Below are 20,605 nucleotides of genomic sequence, written 5' to 3'. Positions count from 1 at the left end.
AAGGTGATCCACTCAATATAGTGTACTTGGAGTTTCAGAAAAGCCTTTGGCAAGGTCCCACACTACACTCTCATTGATCTGTATTTGTTTAAAAGATAGGAAACAAAAGGGTAAAATAAGATGGTCAGTTTTCACAATGGAAAGAGGTAAATAGCGGTGTCCCCCAAGGATCTGTACTGGGACCTGTGCTGATCAACATATTCATAAATCAGCTGGAAAAAGGGGTAAACAGTGAGGTGGCAAAGTTTGCAGATGATACAAAATTAATCAAAATAGTTAAATCCAAAGCAAACTGTGAAGAGTTACAAAGGGATCTGTGACCTGGGCAGTTACAAAGGGACCTGTGACCGTACCTGGGCATTTGAGGCCCCCTGCTGGAGGCCTCATGGTCTTACCACACCCTGCCAGCTGAAGAGGAGCTGTGAAGGTGGGTCCTCCAGGCCTGCCTAGAAAGGCTGCCGGGAAGCAGCCAATCAGAGCACAGAAGGCTCAGCTAAAAAGAGCTGCAGTGGCTGAGCAGGTCAGTTGCTGGCTAGGACAAGAAGGGGGAGGAAAGACTGGAGGGCTGTGAAACTCTCCTGGAACAGACCCTGCTAAAGCAGGGAACAGATAGAGAGCCCTCAGGTAAGGGTGAAGAGGAACAGGCTATATGGGAAGTGGCCCAGGGAACAGCAGCAGCAGAGTTAAAGGAAGCAGCATATGGCTGTGATTTGTAGGGCCCTTAGTTTGGGACCCAGAGTAGTGAATGGACCCAGGTCCCCCACCAACCACTGGGAGGGTGGTGTAAGCTGTGAGAAGGGGGTAAGGCTTGTTCAGAGTGCCTGAATGAAGGGCAGGGCTGAAAGGGACTCCAAAGAACTGTTAAAGACAAAGAGTCTCCAGAAAGAAAAACCTGGGTGCACTGCTCCATGCCAGGGCAAGGTCAGACTTAAAGCTAGCCCTGAAGGGGCTGAGAACTGAGCCCAGAGACAGGGCTTCAGACACCAAAAAGGACATATGGAAAGGCCCTGTAGGACCTTTCACCCTGGAAGAGGTTCATTCATATGTTTGGCTGTGTAACTTAGCTGAAAGGCTGAGCCAGAGAAAACCCACCTGCAATAAGTAAAGGAACGTGTGCAGGATCGCACCCAGCTGACAGTAAGTGCTTATGAGAGGTGAGTGTGCACCATCACAGGATCTCAGAAAACTAGGTGAATGGGCAAAAAAATGGCAGATGAAATTCAGTGATGATAAATGCAAAATAATGCACACTGGATAACATAATCCTAATTACACATACAAAATGCTGGGATCTAAATTAGCTGTTACCACCCAAGAAAGATCTGGGAATTATTGTGGATCTCTGAAAACATCCACTCAGTGTGCAGCAGCAGTCAAAAAAAGTGAACAAAGTTAGGAACCATTAGGAAAGGGATAGATAAGACCAAAAATATTGTACTGCCACTATATAAATCCATGGTATGCCCACACCTAGAAAACTGTTAGCAATTCTGGTTGCCCCATCTAAAGAAATATATTAGAATTCGTAAAGGTACAGAGAAGTTCAACAAAAATCATTAGGGATATGGAACAGCTTTCATACCAGGAGAGATTAAAATAACTGGGACTCTTCATTTTAGGAAAAGTGCGACTAAGGGGGATATGATAAAGGTATGTACATTTATGAAGGATATGGAGAAAGAAATAGGGAAGTGTTCTTTACCCTTTCACATAACACAAGAACTAGGGTCTCCCCCAATGAAATTAATGAACATCGGGGTTAAAACAAACACAAGAAAGTACTTCTTCACAGAACATATGGTCACCCTGTGGAACTTGTTGCCAGGGGAGTTTGTGGTGACCACTGGATTAAAAAAAGAATTAGATAAATTCATGGAGAATAGGTTGTCAAGGTTCCTTCCCCACTCTGAACTCTAGGGTACAGATGTGGGGACCTGCATGAAAAACCTTCTCAGCTTATCTTTACCAGCTTAGGTCAAAACTTCCCCAAGGTACAAAATATTCCACCCTTTGTCCTTGGATTGGCCGCTACCACCACCAAACTAATACTGGTTACTGGGAAAGAGCTGTTTGGACACGTCTTTCCCCCAAAAAATACTTCCCAAAACCTTGCACCCCACTTCCTGGACAAGGTTTGGTAAAATGCCTCTCCAATTTGCCTAGGTGACTACAGACCCAGACCCTTGGATCTTAAGAACAATGAACAATCCTCCCAACACTTGCACCCCCCCTTTCCTGGGAAATGTTGGATAAAAAGCCTCACCAATTTGCATAGGTGACCACAGACCCAAACCCTTGGATCTGAGAACAATGAAAAAGCATTCAGTTTTCTTACAAGAAGACTTTTAATAGAAATAGAAGTAAAGAAATCACCTCTGTAAAATCAGGATGGTAGATACCTTACAGGGTAATTAGATTCAAAACATAGAGAACCCCTCTAGGCAAAAACTTAAGTTACAAAAAAGATACAGACAGAAATAGTTATTCTATTCAGCACAATTCTTTTCTCAGCCATTTAAAGAAATCATAATTTAACACATACCTAGCTAGATTACTTACTAAAAGTTCTAAGATTCCATTCCTGGTCTATCCCCGGCAGAAACAGCATATAGACAGACTGAGACCCTTTTTTTCTCCCCCTCCTCCCAGCTTTTGAAAGTATCTTGTCTCCTCATTGGTCATTTTGGTCAGGAGCCAACGAGGTTACCTTTAGCTTCTTAACCCTTTACAGGTGAGAGGAGCTTTCCTCTGGCCAGGAGGGATTTCAAAGGGGTTTACCCTTCTCTTTATATTTATGACCTAGGTCATAATAGCCTTATATGAAAGCTATTAGCCAAGATGGTCAGAAATGCAACCTCATGTTCTGTGTATCCCTAAACCTCCAATTGCCAGAAGCTGGGACTGGACAACAGGGGATGGACCACTTGAAATTACCCTGTTTGGTTCCCTCTGAAGAGCTTGTCAACACTTATAACACTCAGTGGTGCCACGGCAGCTGTACCTCTGTAGTTCTTCAGCGTAGATGTTGTCCATGCCAATGGAAGGCATTCTCCTATCTGTGTAGGTAATCCACCTCCCCAAGAGGTTGTAGCAAGGCTAACAGAAGAATTATTCCATCCACCTTGCATTGTACACATGGGGACTTAGGTCAACTTAAAAATGCCACTTAAGGGTGTAAATTTTTCACACTCATGACCGACGTAGTTAAATCAACCTAATTTTCTAGTGTAGACCAGGCTGAAGCATCCAGCACTGGCCATGTCAGAGAAAGGATACTGGGCTATGTGGATCACTGGTGTGACCCACTATGGCTGCTATGATGTTCCTATGTTCCTGGATAATGAACAGTCCAACTATATGCACCCAGTAAGTGCAGCAGCAGGTGAAATTATCCTTTGTGCATAGAGGGTCAGAAAAAGGCCATCTATTCTGAGGGGCTAAGTGGTGCACAGGGCTTGTGTGCCCTTTGCACAATCTGAATGGCATCCTGGCATTGAGCTTATTGATGAGATCCAGTCAAGCAGAGTGAGATGTAAAGGTCAAAAGACCTTCTTTGATCTGCGTATGCCAGATAGTGTCTGTTGTGTGAGGGTATGAAAGAGCCTGGTGGGATAAAGAAAATCATCATTTTCCATCTGATTATCCCTCTGTTAGTTCTTTTCGCTGTCCTATAGTAGATGTATAAAATGTGCCAGTAGAGGATCCACTACCTACAGCAGAACATTTTCAAATATTTTTTATTAAATGTAGTATAATCCAGGGGACTGTGATCACACTTGAGACTGAGGACACCTGAGTTGCATTCCTTGCTCTGCCACCAAACTGCTGGGTGACTCTGGGCAGTCACTTAACTTCTGTTTCATCTCCCACCCCATGTGGGCTTTCCCTTATTATGAGCCCGCCCAGCTGAGTGCAATGGAGCCCTTTCTTGGTTGAGGCTGCTAGTAGATACTTTAATGCTCATAATGTATTTGATTAATTTCAGATTCTAATAAATTATGATAAGCATGATTTTTCCCCATTATTTGCTTATGTTACACAAATCTATTTGGAAATACATGAGCATGTTGTGGATAAAATATTCAGAGATAATTTGTTTTATTTGTTTTTAGCCCAGCTGTCTTTTCAAATTATGTTCATTATTGACAATGTTTAGGAAAGACATTTTTTCCTCTGAGTCCATTTATCTGCATTGGGTTATGCATCCCGCTGTCCTCTGTAACAAGCGCATTGCAGGCTGGTAGTAAATTCTTATCAATCTTGCCTATGCTTGAAAAGAAGAAACATTTTTAACATTTACAGTTGGCTGTATCTCTTGTATTGTGTTGTGTATTCACTGGGAGTCGAGTATGAGTCCTTCTGCTTTCTTAATAAATAAGTTTCCTCAATGGGATCTCAAAAAAGGGGTCTGTATCCATTGTTAGAAAAGGCCTTGGACTCCTCTTAATTTCAAAGTGAGTTCTAAATTTACATGTTGGAAAGCAGAAACATAGGTGCATAGGGAGATTTTACTGCAAAAATGTAGGTGCTAAGTGAGTTTAGATGTCTATAAGGGTCAGAGGAAATTTTGTGCATCATCAAAACTGGGAGTTGGGCACCTGACTCCTTCTGTGCATTCAGGCCTTATGTCTCAAACAGCCTCACTGATTTCAGTGGGACTACTCATGGAGTAGGAAGCTACTCAGCATCGCTAAGGCTACAGCGATCTGACCCTAATAATCATAAAATCATAGAACTGGAAGGGACCTCGAGAGGCCATCTAGTCCAGTCCCCAGCACTCGTGGAAGGACTAAGTGTTATCTAGACAATACCTGACAGGTGTTTGTCCAACCTGATCTTTAAAATCTCCAATGATGCAGATTCCACAACCTCCCCGGGCAATTTATTCCAGTGCTTATCCACCCTGACAGGAAGTTTTTCCTAATGTCCAGCCTAAACCGCGCTTATTGCAATTTAAGTCTATCACTTTTTGTCCTATCATCAGAGGTTAAGAAAAATAATTTCTTCCTCCTCCTTGTAACAACCTTTAACATACTTGAAAATTGCTATCATGTCCCCTCTCAGTCTTCTCTTTTCCAGACTAAACAAACCCAGTTTTTTCAATCTTCTCTCATAGGTCATGTTTTCTAGACCTTTATTCATTTTTGTTGCTCTTCTCTGGATGCTCTCCAATTTGTTCACATCCTTCCTGAAGTGTGGCGTCCACAACTGAGGACAATACTCCAGTTGAGGCCTAATCAGCATGGAGTAGAGTGGAAGAATTACTTCTCATGTCTTGCTTACAACTCTCCTGCTAATACATCCTAGAATTATGTTTGCTATTTTTGCAATAGCATTACACTGTTGGCTCATATTTAGCTTGTGGTCCACTATGATCCCCAGATCCCTTTCTGCAGTGCTCCTTCCTAGGCAGTCATTTCCCATTTTGTATGTGTGCAACTGATTTCTTTCCTAAATAGAGTATTTTGCATTTTTCCTGATTGAATTTCATCCTATTTACTTCAGACCACTTCTCCAGTTTGTCCAGATCATTTTGAATTTTAATCCTGTCCTCCAAAGCACTTGCAACACCTCCCAGGTTGGTATAGTCTGCAAACTTTATAAGTGTACTCTCTATGCCCTTATCAAAATCATTGATGAAGATATTGAACAGAACTGGACCCAGAACTGATCCCGGTGGGACCCCACTCGTTATGCCCTTCCAGCATGACTGTGAACCACTGATAACTACTCTCTGGGAACGATTTTCCAACCAGTTTTGCACCCACGTTGTAGTAGCTCCATCTAGGTTGCAGTTCCCTAGTTTGTTTATGAGAAGGTCGTGCAAGACAGTATCAAAAGCTTCACTAAAGTCAAGATCTAGCACATCTACCGCTTCCCCACTATCCATAATGCTTGTTACCCTATCAAAGAAAGCTATCAGGTTGGTTTGACACAATTTGTTTTTGACAAATCCATGCTGACTGTCACTTATCGCCTTATTATCTTCTAGGTGTTTGCAAATTGATTGCTTAATTATTTGCTCCATTATTTTCCAGGTACTAAAGTTAAGCTGAGTAGTCTGTAATTCTCTGGGTTGTTCTTATTTTCCTTTTTATAGATGGGCACTATTTGCCTTTTTGCAGTATTCTGGAATCTCTCCCATCTTCCATGACTTTTCAAAGATAATCGGTAATGGCTCAGATATCTCCTCAGTCAGCTCCTTGAGTATTCTAGGATGAATTTCATCAGGCCCTGCTGACTTGAAGACATCTAACTTGTCTAAGTCATTTTTAACTTGTTCTTTTTCTGTTTTAGCCTTTTCTGATCCTACCTTATTTTCACTGGTGTTCAGTCACCACCAACCTCCTCAGTGAAAACTGAACCAAAGACGTCATTAAACACCTCTGCCATTTCCACATTTTCTGTGATTATTTTCCCCTTCTCATTGAGTAATGGGCCTACCCTGTCCTTGGTCTTTCCCGTGCTTCTAATGTATTTGTAGAATGTTTTCTTGTTACCCTTTATGTCTCTAGCTAGTTTGATCTCATTTTGTGCATTGGCCTTTCTAACTTTCTCCCTACATGCTTGTGTTATTTGTTTATATTCATCCTTTGTAATTTGACCTGGTTTCCACTTTCAGTAGGACTCTTTTTTTTTATTATTTTTAGATCATTGAAGATCTTCCGGTTAAGCCAGCGTGGTCTCTTGCCACACTTCCTATCTTTCCTACGCGTAGGATAGTTCACTCTTGTACCCTTAATAATGTCTCTTTGAAAAACTGCCAACTGTCTTCTATTGTTTGTTCCCCTTGCTCAAGAACAAAAATTGTAGTGGTTTCCAATTGAAAAAATGAAAATATAATGGATTGGATACAACAATAAAAACCAAAGTTAGCAATCTTTTTCTGCAATGAATAGAGCAGCTCTGCTCTTCTGATTTTTTTTTATTATTTTTTATTTTTTTTGTAGCCAGAGACTATTTTATTTTGGATTGTGCCATCGCTCCATGTTTAAGTGCATCTTTATGGAATGTCATTAGAGAGCTGCATAAAGGCAACTAGCTATACATAACTGTACCCAGTGTGATTTCAGAAAATGGCACATTACTGAAGTATACACATATGTTAAAATCTGAATGGCCAGCAGATCTTTAAAACCGTGGACTTGCCTCCACAGGAAAATTAATGCAGAGTAAGGTAGTGTGCAAATATAAAGTTGATTAACTGTTGCTGATTAACTCCATGTATGGACTCTCTTATTCCGGAATAAGAATTTCCTATTCTGGAATAAAAGCATCCACGCAGAGAGTTAATCAGGAATAACTATTCCATAATAACCCATGTATACAAGCCCCGTGTCTTATTTACCCTACCAAAATCTGAGCCTGAGTTACATTTTGGAAAGCCAAACATATGGTTTTCTGCAATGAGCAGCAATCTTGCAGACTAGTTGCTTTGCATTCTGGAAGAGTCTGCCTCCTTTTTGCTCACTATATAATAGGCATTATTATTGTAAGTTATTATCCATATAATTTATTTACATTAAGCAAGCAAATAATTCCAGGTAAGAACTGTGGCTAGAATGCAAGTTTTCAGATAAATATCCAGAGAAGATACTGTGAATCTCACTGAAATCCAGTAGGCTATTTGAGGGTGCCAAGGCTGAGATCAGTGAAAGACTATCCTTTTCATTCCCTATGTAATGGGCTGTATAGCCCACACAGGCCCTGCAAGGGTTAATGTGGGCCTGATAGGTGAATTAGGCATCTGGGTGCACTTGGATGGTGAGCCAGGGTTAATTAAAAGATGAATCCCAGCTGGGAGAGGAGCTGGGTGGTTACTTTAAAGGCAGGAAATCTAGTGCAGAAAAAGGCTCTAAGAAGGAGAGGAATTAATTCTGCAGTCACTCTCTGGGATTTGTGAGTTGGGCGACCAAGAGGGTCAAGGAGGAAGCCCGGGGAAGAGGAAACCCTGGTATCCTCTCCTGAATAGAGACGTCTCGCAGGAGTCTAGAGCAGCCACGAGAGTGGAGTAGGCTGTGTTGGGAAACCCTGGCAAAAGACAGGTAGGGCCTCTGGGAGGCATTCAGTTGTGGAACAGACTAGGGTAAAATTCAGACATGTCAGGTCAAGCCTCAGGAGGGTGGAAGTAGGTTTATGTTTATATTTTATGGGTTGGGGGTCTGTTGGAGGATTCTAGGGGAGGGCCCTTAGAGTCCTGGCTCTGAAAGAAGAATTAATCTACAGAGGCTGTGTGGGAGAAGACCTTAGCGGGGCTAGGTAGGAAGAAGTCCAGGAAGGCAGCAGCAAGGAGTTAATGGCAGACCATGGCTAGTTATAGTCTCCCTAGGGTGAAATCTGGTCTGGATTCCCATACCAGCCACTGGAGAAAGTGATACGAAGCCCCACCCCTCTTATATAAGGGAATAAGAACCTTGAAAGCTCCGAGCCATGAGGGTGCCAGGGTCAGCAGCCCCAGAGCTGGGGCTGGAGACACTGGACATTTCTGGGACTCTTGCCCCGGAAGAGTGGATTTAAATGTGACCTTGTCAGACGATCAAATTAGGAAGAGAGCCTACCACAGGGTTGGACTGGCTGTCAGCAGGGTGCACCAGATGGGGAAAGAAGCTGCTGCATTAGTCAGCCTTTTAGGTGAGTTCAGTCTTTCATACCCTACATCAATGTCCTTCCATTAGGCACCTTAATATTATCTGGAAACTTCTGTGAGGCTTCCAGCTAATTAACTGGGATTAATGCAAACAGTTTCTTTGAACCCAGAGCTCAGTGTGACACTCGACCGAAATCTGATTTTTTTTCATCAATATCTTAAACCGATGAGCTCTGTTTGGTTCTGAGCATCAATGGGAAAATATCACTCTTCTTTTAAAAGCAGCACTACAGTGTCAGGGAGTGTATTTTAGCACTCACTCAGTAGATCTCCTTGGGAATAGTACTGTTCTGTTTGCTCTCCACTGTCCCTGAATTCTCTCTATTGGGTCATCATCACATGCTGTCATCTATCGCTCATTCCCCATTTCATCACCTGCTCCTTGGTGACCTGTCAAACTCTCTAACATCTCTTAGGTTTCAGAGTAGCAGCCGTGTTAGTCTGTATCCGTAAAAAGAAAAGGAGTACTTGTGGCACCTTAGAGACTAACAAATTTATTTGAACATAAGGTCACATGCATCCAATGAAGTGAGCTGTATCTCACGAAAGCTTATGCTCAAATAAATTTGTTAGTCTCTAAGGTGCCATAAGTACGCCTAACATCTCTTAGTTTCAGCCCCACCTTCTCTTAATCTTATTCCCTTCATCAAATCCATATTCCCTAGAAGCCACATCCATCTCCTGTTTAAGTCAAAGGAGGATTTTCCATATTATTCAACAAGAGTTGGATCAGACCATAAGTAGAACTGGAAAATGTTAAGAAATAAGGGTTGGGGTTTTCAAAACTGCTTAGGTTAGTTAGGCACCCAACTTCCACTGACTTCCAACAGGAGTTGGACACCTGACTCTGTCAGCCACTTTGGGAGATCCCAGTCTCTAAAATGTCCAGAACTCTTGTTTCAACTACCTTTACAACCATTTTGTATTTGACGTCTGCAAATGCCCTAAACAATAATTTTACTGGCAAAATCAATACACTTTGAATAAATATTGGAGGTTATTCATGGAAAGATGATTCTGAGTTCACAATCGTGGGTCAGAAACCTGGTTCTAAAAATTACATTTACACTCCTTTGGGGAAGGCAACCTGTACCCGCTAACCTATTTCTTTATCTTACAGTAGCACATAGATGCTCTAACTCAGATCAGAGGTCCCTTTGTTTTATGACCTGTAGAAACCCACAATAAGAGAGTCCTTGCCCTGAACAGCTTGTGATCTGTGGGCTCTATCCTGAAATGAGCACTCTGGCCCAGTCCAGCAAGGTATTTAAATACATGCTTAACTTTAAGCACATGAATAAATCCTATTCACATTAAGTTGATTTTCAGAGTACAACCACTCCTTAAAACGGGGAGGGGGGGGATTTCAAAATAAAAGTAAACAGTTAAAATGTGCAAATGTAGGAGCTTGTCTGCTCCATCTGCAAAGCTCAGATTTCAAATGTCTGCATATATGTGTATGTACACCCAAAGTATTGCTCTCTATGTCGTGGAAGATTATGAGTTTATTGCAGGTCCAAAGTAGAAAATGGGCTGTGGTGGAGAATGATCTTAAAGGGTAACCCAGAAAAACGCTATCTGGTTTTTATATTGTTTGGCTCTGGTGGTACAATATCCCCTTTAAAAGGAGAGGCTTGCCAAAAGCCATTTTGTTGAACTGTGTGGGGGCACCATTCGTACCATCTGAAGAGAGAAACAGGTCAGTCATTAGAGTAAATAAGATCCTCATTGATTTTAATTGAATACTATTGATTTATATAGAGGATAATTATATTAGAGGATAATTATATTGGAATTGACTTCTTTTGATTTGTGTCTAATTGGATTCAATTAAAACCCAGTGACTTGTATTGAACCGACTAAATAGCACTGACTAATTGGATTGAACTAAAACTCCTGGAAGTGAGTAGGGTTCACTGAAATGAACAAAAGCTAGCTTGTGCTTTTAATAAGACTCCTGTGCTGTTGATTGCCTGATGGAAAAAATACTGAAGCTAGAAAAAAATGCTGATTATTAAAGCACATCTCTTAAAAAAAAAAAAAAGTTGGTTACATATGATTTGTGACTGCATTCAGCTGTTGGATTACTTAGTTAAGAAATAAGTTTCAAATTTCTCTGCCTAAAGGGCCTGGCTTTAGCACCAAACAATGCAAATGGAATTCTATTGATTTTGACCATATAGCAACAGAGCTAGAGATATTTAGAACTTCATTCTTCCACCAGCCCATCTTGCAGGTGTAACCTAAGTCCCTTTGTGGATCTGGGCCTTAAGTTCAGGGTAGGTTAAGCATTCCCAGCTGTGCCTGAACCACAGAGGATATGTCTGTTACAGTTACAGCTCCCAGTTAGGGACTTTAGGCCCAGATCCTGAAAGCATTTATGCAGATGGTTAACTTTACTCTTGTGACTATTCCTATTGACCACACTCAGCACACGGCAGGAGAGTTCAAATGCTGCTTCTGTAGTGATGACCAGCAGAGAGACAACTGAGCCCTGCTGCCACAAAATGAGTCATATGAGTGACATGACTGGAATGTTAAAACCACTGCATGTACCTTTACTTAAGAAGGAAGGGGAGGCAGGGTAGCACTCACTGTACATTAGCCCCCAGTGCCTGCTTCAGTTATTGACACTTCAGAAGGACAGGGCTTGGAATGCTTATAGATGAGTGTTCTAGCCGATAAATCACAAGAATGGATATTGGTAGGGTCTGCCATAGACAATCTAATCAGACAAGGGAACAGGATGAGCAGCTCCTTAAACATCTGCCTCTAATGTGTAGAAAGAAAAAATGTGTTTATCTTGGAGGATTTTAATCTGGGTGACATATGCTGGAGGTCTCATCCTGCCACTAGTAAAACATCCTCGAAGCATCTAAAGTTTCTACGGGATAGCTTTCTAACACAATTATTATAAGATACTTGGGGTGATTCTATGAGACTTCATTTGATTGTCAAAGATTAATTGATTCCTGAAATGAAATTTGCTGGCTACCCAGGTGCAACTGCTCATCTAATTTCATTTGGTATGTGCAAACAATATAGCCTTGACCAATGAGAGATAGATAGACAGATGCTTTAAAAGGGACAATCCGAAATGGAGTTGGCAACGGGCTTTGTTGCAAGGATAGGTTCCTGGGTTAGTGTTTTTTTGTTGTGTGGTTGCTGGAGAGTATTTGCTTCAGGTTGCGGGGCTGAGACAAACACTTACAAGATCTCTATCAAGCGTCCTTACAACTATAATACCCACCTGCTGAAGTGAAGAAACAGACTGACGGAGCCAAAAGAGTACCCAGAAATCACCTACTACAGGACAGGCCCAACAGAGAAAATAACAGAATGCCGCTAGCCATCACCTTCAGCCCCCAACTAAAACCTCTCCAATGCATCATCAAGGATCTACAACCTATCCTGTGAGACCCATCACTCTCACAGATCTTGGGAGACAGGCCAGTTCTTGCTTACAGAGAGCCCCCTAACCTGAAGCAAATACTCACCAGCAACGATACGCCACAACAAAAGACACTATCGTTGCTGGTGAGTATTTGCTTCAGGTTAGGGGGCTCTCTGTAAGCAAGAACTGGCCTGTCTCCCAAGATCTGTGAGAGTGATGGGTCTCACAGGATAGGTTGTAGATCCTTGATGATGCATTGGAGAGGTTTTAGTTGGGGGCTGAAGGTGATGGCTAGCGGCATTCTGTTATTTTCTCTGTTGGGCCTGTCCTGTAGTAGGTGATTTCTGGGTACTCTTTTGGCTCCGTCAGTCTGTTTCTTCACTTCAGCAGGTGGGTATTATAGTTGTAAGGACGCTTGATAGAGATCTTGTAAGTGTTTGTCTCAGCCCCGCAACCTGAAGCAAATACTCCTCCAGCAACCACACAACAAAAAACACTAACCCAGGAACCTATCCTTGCAACAAAGCCCGTTGCCAACTGTGCCCACATATCTATTCAGGGGACACTACCATAGGGCCTAATCACATCAGCCACACTATCAGAGGCTCATTCACCTGCATATCTACCAATGTGATATATGCCATCATGTGCCAGCAATGCCCCTCTGCCATGTACGTTGGCCAAACCAGACAGTCTCTACGTAAAAGAATAAATGGACACAAATCAGACGTCAAGAATTATAACATTCAAAAGCCAATCAGAACACTTCAATCTCTCTGGTCACTCGAATACAGACCTAAAAGTGGCATTTCTTCAACAAAAAAACTTCAAAAACAGACTCCAAGGAGAGACTACTGAATTGGAATTAATTTGCAAACTGGATACAATTAACTTAGGCTTGAACAGAGACTGAGAGTGGATGTGTCATTACACAAAGTAAAACTATTTCCCCATGTTTATCTCCTTCTCCCCCCCGCCCCATCCCCGTGTTCCTCACACATTCTTGTCAACTGGAAATGGCCCACCTTGATTATCACTACAAAAGGTCCATTTCCCCCCCTCCCCCCGCTCTTCTGCTGGTAATAGCTCACCTTACCTGATCACTCTTGTTAGTCTGTGTGGTAACACCCATTGTTTCATGTTCTCTATGTATATAAAATCTCCCCACTGTATTTTCCACTACATGCATCCAATGAAGTGAGCTGTAGCTCACGAAAGCTTGTGCTCAAATCAATTTGTTAGTCTCTAAGGTGCCACAAGTACTCCTTTTTTTTTTTTTCTGGAATGGAATGTCACTGGAAAAGATGTAGGGGTAATGACAGATAACTAACTGAACATGAGTTCCCAGTGTGGTGCTGTAGCTAAGAGGGAAAATGTGATCCTTGAATGTATGAGCAAGGGAATATCGAGTGGGAGTAAGAGGTGGTATTAGCTCTCTATATGACATTAATGAGAGTATTATTGGAATACTGCATCCAGTTCTGGTATCAACACTTCAAAAAAGTTGTGGGAAAACTGAAAAGGATTCACAAAAGCTACAAATATGACTTGAGATCTTGGAAACCTGCCTTACAGTGAGAGACTTAAGAAACTCATCTATTTACTTTATTCGTGAGAGGGCTAAGAAGTGACTTGATCATGGTCTAAAAATACCTACATGGGGGAAAAGATTTTATAGTAGAACTTGACTGCTCTTTAATCTAGGAGGAAGGCATAATGAGATCCAACACTGGAAGCTGAAGCAAGACCAATTTAGAGTAGAAATAAGGGTAAAATTTCAACTGTGAGGATAATCCACCATTGGAACAACCTAGCAGGCTGACTCTCCAACACCTGAAGTACTTAAATCAAGACTGGATATCTTGCTAAAAGATATTATGTAGCTCCAAAAGAAGCTAGAGGCTTGCTGAGTTTTAGAGGGTGAGGTTCTTTAGCCTGTGTTACACTGGAGGTCAGACTACACGATCATAATGTCCCCTTTATGATGAGAGAGGGGCCTTGGAAATACTACTCTTTCCTCATCCCCTAGAGAACATGGACTCAAGTCACACTGGTGATAGCATTAATTGAGCAGGCCCAATCTTCATTATGGCTGCCATTGGTGAATTTGGTATTCAGCCAATACAGAACTAAAATATTTAGCATTCTGTCAAATCCCAAATATATTTATCACGTCTCTAATAATGAATGTATGTGCCTCCTATAAAACACTCATCTTACCTATAATTAATAAATTATTATTACAATGGATTTCTTTCTAAAGGCACATTCTGGCCACACTTTATATTAAGGGTATGTAGTTTATAAAGTAGAACAAAGTGAATCATTTATGAAAGATCAATAAATTAATATATTTTAGACATGAGTATTGTATTATACATTATAAGCACTTCAGTATGATGGATGGATGATAAACTATAGTTATAAGCAACCTCTTGACTATTGGATTCTGTAGCAATCTGAAAGAGTTGATTAACCATTTATTCAAACATGTATTAATCATTTACTAACTCTTAAAAGTATTTCTGAATGTGTCCTTAGTACAAGGCAAGGTCCGTATTTCTGGTAGTTCTTCCTCTCAAGGTTTACATTAATGGTTGCATTGCTTCTGCAAATGTTCATTGTTTCAAAGATCTCAGTCATATTTTCCTCCTGTTATGATGGATTTCTGGTCCATCCTGTACCTCTTCCATACTTATCTCCACTATCAGAATCTGTACAATTAATAATATCCTTTGTTACTTTCTTGTAACTGTACACACATTTGTTCGTGACTAGAAAAGCACTCTTCTACAGCCAAGATTGTGTTTAAACACAAACTATCTTTTGCTTCTTGGCTAGCTTTTGCACAGGACTTAGAATTACAATTTTTTAATTTTTATTTCTGGCGTGTGGCTTGTTTTGCTTCACTGAGTTTCTTTGATTTGTTTGTGGGAGGAATCTAACCCCTACAGCAGGCCAGTGTTAATTGAGAAATATGGTCATGGAATCATTTTTACAGTTATTTTTGTAGGTAGCATTCATTTTCTAATTTTCTGGAGTGCTGATTCTCTGTATGTGAAAGAAAGCAATTGCAAGCAGCTGACCACACCCATTAGTGACTGCTGTGCTTTAGAATGAGAATGGAAGCATTGCATCTTGTGACTTCAACCACATAAAAACATTTAATGTGGGCACATTGGAGAAAACAATAGAGGTTTTGGTAGCAGGGCTTTCCATCCCTGTCTTTACGCTCCAAGTTACATACAAATGGCTACTGAATCATTCTTGTCCAGATATTTTATTTGACTGCAGTTCAAAAGGTTTCTTCTTACCAGACTGCAGAAGAGGGGGGGGGGGTGTGTGGGTATGTGTGTGTGATGATCCATGCCGAGTGTGGCACTACTGAACTGGTGCTCTTTTTACCTACAATCCACTAGGACAAACTATGCTGAGGGAAGCTGCTATCACAGAATGGCTAGCCACCAAGCACACTATGCCCAGCATATGTCACAGAAACTGAATTGCCTGTAAACACTTCTTTTAATGGCTGCCACTTGCTGAGTTGAGCTCTCAAGCATGCTCAGGTTAGCCACTGTGCCTAGCTTGCAGTGGGAGAGAATGAATCTTTAAAATGGCTTCTGTACTGCCAGTTCCTGCATTGTATTGATACACCTGTAAGCAGAGTCAAGATTATTCCACCCTGACATCTGGTGGTGAGTTGTGGAAAAGAACTTCAGGGGCTGATCTCATTTGCATAGGCACACCCACCCTGCCTAGCATGAGCCCATAGCTGCCCAAATGGTCACATTGGCTGCTGTGGGATCCCCAGTTTCTCTGTTATTGGGGCAGGAAGAATAAATTATTATCCTGATTATGTGAATCAAGGACAGTGGAACTGTACTTGGCCTTTTGTTATGATGGAGGGACTCGCCATCAACTAAGTAGCACTCACTATGCAAGGGACATGGGTTCCAAAAGTCAGTGAATTGAGGGTGACCTGACCTGACCGAGGGTTCTATATGCCAATTTCATCTCCTTCACTGTGGAATGTCGGCTAATTTTGATTCCATTAGGAGTCTAGTTACAGACTGCTGAGCTGAATTCACTTTGGGCTAATGGTGCACCAGAACTGAGGCTCTCCTACTACAAGCTGAAATCATTGAGTGTTGTGTTAAGTAGTGGGAGAGCCTGAAGATATATTGTAGAGCAGTTTGTAGGATGGCTGGAGTGGCTTGTGGGATGGCTGGCGGAGGGGCTGATGGAGCAGAGGGGCTGGTGGGATGGCTGGGGCAGCTCATGGGTGGGAACTGGCAGAGCAAAGTGATTCATGGGATGGCTAGTGGAGCAGAGCCCCATGGAGAGGCGGGGCAATCGGCTTTGGACCACATAAGATGCCCCTTAACCTTCCCATTTTCACCCAGGTTGGGAGGTAAAACTCTGCAGATAAACTTTCAAACTCTGGGGCTGCACTGACTAGGGACAGAGACTTTTGGGTTGTTGGACTTTTGGGTTACTGGACTCAAGAACCAAAGGGAAAGGACACGGCCCAATTTGCTTGGGATGGGATTTGCTCATAGGTTGTGTTATGAATCCTGTTGGTGGTGTTTCCCCAACATAATGCCACATTGTTTCTCTTGTTATTAAAAAGGCTTTTGCTACACTCAGACTCTGTGCTTGCGAGAGGGGAAGTATTGCCTCTTGGAGGCACACAGGGGGGTGGTATATATTTATCCTAGACTGCTGGGTGGGGGCTCGAGCCAGTTTTGCATTGTGTTTTTGGAATGGAACCTCTAGATACTGAACCCGGCCCTTGTTGCTGCCAACTCTGACAGGCAGAAGGGTTATACACCTATGTCCTGGCCCCTTCTTTTCTTTGCCCTTGTCACACTATTTTAAAATGGGACTTAGGGGCCTTAGCTCCCTCAGTCTCTCTTAAAAACCTCAGGCCATATTAACTGTACTTAACCCTGTATCAATACAGTCCCTGCTCTGAGGCCTTTACAGTCTAGAAGACAGATGGAACATCAAGCCTATACTGAAGGTAGCTGCTGTGGGTGCATATGGTTTATCACTTGGGGGCCATGACAAGCCCCTGGCAGAACCCTCAGACTTGCATTAAGAAGTCCATGGAGCCCTGTATATAGCATTGATCTGAAGCCAGTGGAAAGACTTCCCTTGACTTTAATGGGCTTTGGATCAGACCCAGCGCTAACCTATGTGAACACACTCACTTATCACTGAGGCCCTCATCTGCCTTGCTATGGTTTGTCAGACACAGTTATCTTCTTGCCTTAAACTAGGCCCCAATCCTTTATCCACATGGATCCTTGCTGAAGTCCAGCAAAAGGCCCAGTTCCCTCTATCTCCCCCACCCTCTTCAGACTCCATCTAGCACCTTTTCCTATCACCTAAGGCCTCCTCACTTTCTATAAATATATTAAGACTGTAAAAGGCTCATGTACTACAGTAATGGGAGTCTTAAAAGTACCATAGACTCCTTCCCTCTGAATACTCCCCCTTTCTCTCTCACCCCCTGCCTTGCCCTACTTTGTCTCTCTCCTGCCCACCCAGTGTTTGTGTCTCTCCTTCCCTTGCATACTGTACCCCTTTCTCTCTCCTTCCTGCAGGGTCCATCTCTCTGCCCATAGGTCTTTTACTCCCTCACCTAACAGCTTCCCCGGATTCACCAAGGGCTCTCACCACTCCCTTGCTTCTCCCTAGTTCCTCCTTACCCCCACAAAGGTCTCTCATCACCCCTCATCCCCTGTGTCTCTTAGCTCTCCTCAGCCCTCGACCATCCTTCTTTCCCTCTCTTAAATGCTGGAAGGGAGGTGGGCAAGAACTATGAGGCAATTGCCTCCTCTCCTTGGCCCCCAGCTCTGTGACTCAGGGAAGGAGCTGGCAGGGGTTGAAGCATAGAACCAAAGTCTATAGCAGTGGAGTCAATTATTTTTTTTTTGTCAAGGTCTAACTTTCTTGGTCAAGGTCCAGACTCCAGAGAAAATAATAACCCCAATAATTATAAGTGAAAATATTTCAGGGCCATCCAAAAGCATCTGGTGGTCCAGATTTGGCCTGCAGTCCCCCTATTGACTACCCCGATGTATAGGCTGCCCAGAGGTAACAGTGTCTGGGCCACTACTTCCCAAAGTGGTAGCAACCTGGAAGAGTAGGGATTCTTTTTATGCTCTGAGCTGAAAAAGAGGTGTATAGAAAGAGGCAGCACCCCTCACTGCCTTCCCATCATGAAGGGGATACAACACCACCTATCACAATGAAGCAATTGGCCCTTTTGTGCTATAGCTTCTAAGAGGAAGCTGTTAGAATGTATAGCATACAGCATAACACACTGATCAGGAAGAATGCTCTCGCATAGCACGTACATACTAGTCCCTGGAGCACTTAACACATTTAATTTCAGACTACGCTATACTCAGGCCCAATTATCCTTCTTGTGAGAGAAATTTGCCAGCTATGGCTATTTTATCAATTATTAAACTCAGACAATTAAACACAGTTAGCAGATCCTGCATTCATTTGCTTCAAAGCCCCTGCTACCTGTTTCTACCCAGGAAATACTACATTGTTTGGCCACAGTATCTGAATTAGAACCTCCATTAAATGGACTGCATGCCTTCAGCACCTCATCAGTGTTTAAGTGCAAGGCCATTCAACATGACCCTAAATAACAAACTTTTAAAGCAGTTTCCCTTTTCTATTACATTTCAGGGCAATAAGGAGGGAGTGCAATTGTTAGTTCTTTTATCCCCTTGGGAAAGCCCTAAGAGTAACTGGTTAAAATTAAACAGAAAATGTGGGTTGAATCTACTAAAAAAAAATCTGAAGATGAGATTTAGGCTGTGGATTGCCTCCTTAACCTTGCTTTGGCTATGCAATAATGGTTATTATCATAAGAATTAGTAAGATCTATAGTTCTATGGAATGGTCTCTGAAGGGAAGTGATGAAAGCTAGATGCATCTAAAATTAGATGGGGTGTGTGGGAAAGGCCTACACAATATATATTGAAGGGAGCAGTTCAGCAGACAACCCACTTCTACTCCTAAGAATAGTTCCCTGTTGTGGTTGAAACTTGTTACTGGAGGTAAAGATCATATTATTTAACACTGAATTGTGGTAGCACCTAGAGGCCAAGCAAAACAGTGGTCTGTCTCCTTTACATTTCAAAAATATTGATCATTGACGCAAGATCCAAATCAAGTCTTTACCAGCTATATTGTGAGGGTGAGCAGCCTTTTGAGAGACACTTGAATTATCCATGTATCATGTTAACAACTCTATTTTATGGAATTTGCCCCCACCCAAAAAATGCCTGGCACATCACGTGTATATGTACACATACACTTATTCTGAGTCCAGAAGGAGATGAGAGGCAGACCAGTTGAAAGTCTCTGGGTACAGCTGAAAGGGGGAAAAAGAGGGGAGATGTCATGGTAGGGGGGTCTATTCTAGATCACAAAATTAGCAGGAGGAGGTAGATGAAGCATGTATAGAACAAGTAACAAATATCTAAAACACAAGACCTAGTAGTAATGGGGGGACTACCCAGACATCTGTTGGAAAAGTAATATTGCAAAACACAACATTTCAAATAAGTTCTTCGTGTACTGGGGACAACTTGTTTCAGAAGATGAAGAAAGTAATCTGCAGAACAGACACTTTAGACTTGATTCTGACTAATAGGGTGGAATTGGTTGCAAATCTGAATGTGATTTGGATGAAAGTGATCATGAAATGATAGATTTCATGATCCTCAGGAAAAGAGTAAGAACAGCTGAATAAGGAAAATGGACTTAAAAAAAAGCAAGACTAACAAACTGATAGGAAACGTTCCTATGGGAAGCAAATCTAAAGGTAAAAGGAGTTCAAGAGAGCTGGAAGTTTCTTAAAGAAACAATATTAAAAGCACAACATCAAATGATCTGGATGCAATAGAAAGATAGGAAGAATAGTCAGAGGGCAATATGGCTCCATCAGGAGCTCTTGAATGACCTGAAAATCAAAAAGGAATCCTACAGAAAGTAGAAACATGAACCAATTTCAAAGGATGAGTACAACAGAATAGTACAAGCATACAGAGACAAAACCAGAAGCTAATGCACAAAATAAGTTATACCTAGCAAAGACAGAAAAGGAAATAAGGGGTTTTATAAATACATTAGGAGCAAGAAAAAAGGATGGAGAGCTAATAACAGATGACATCAAGATGGCTGAAATTTTTAATGCCTACTTTGCTTCAGTCTTGACTAAAAAGGGAACTTCTAAGCAGATACATAACACAATTAATGTTAACAAGGGGGAAAGAGCACAAGCCAAAGTAGGGAAAGGACAGGTTAAATAATATTTAGATGTATTCAAGTCAGCAGGGCTGGATGAAATTCACCCAAGAGTATTTAGGGAACTAACTGAGGCAATCTCAGAACCATTAGGAACTATCTTTGAGAGCTCATATAGAAGGGGTAACGTCCCTGAGGGCTGGAGAAGGGCAAACATAGTACATATCTTTAAAATGAGAAACAAAGAGGACCTGGGGATTTATAAAGCAGTCACCCTAATTTCAATA

Source organism: Lepidochelys kempii, chromosome 2 (assembly GCF_965140265.1).
Source record: "Lepidochelys kempii isolate rLepKem1 chromosome 2, rLepKem1.hap2, whole genome shotgun sequence".
Taxonomy (NCBI): Eukaryota; Metazoa; Chordata; order Testudines; family Cheloniidae; genus Lepidochelys; species Lepidochelys kempii.
This window is presented reverse-complemented; position numbering follows the sequence as displayed.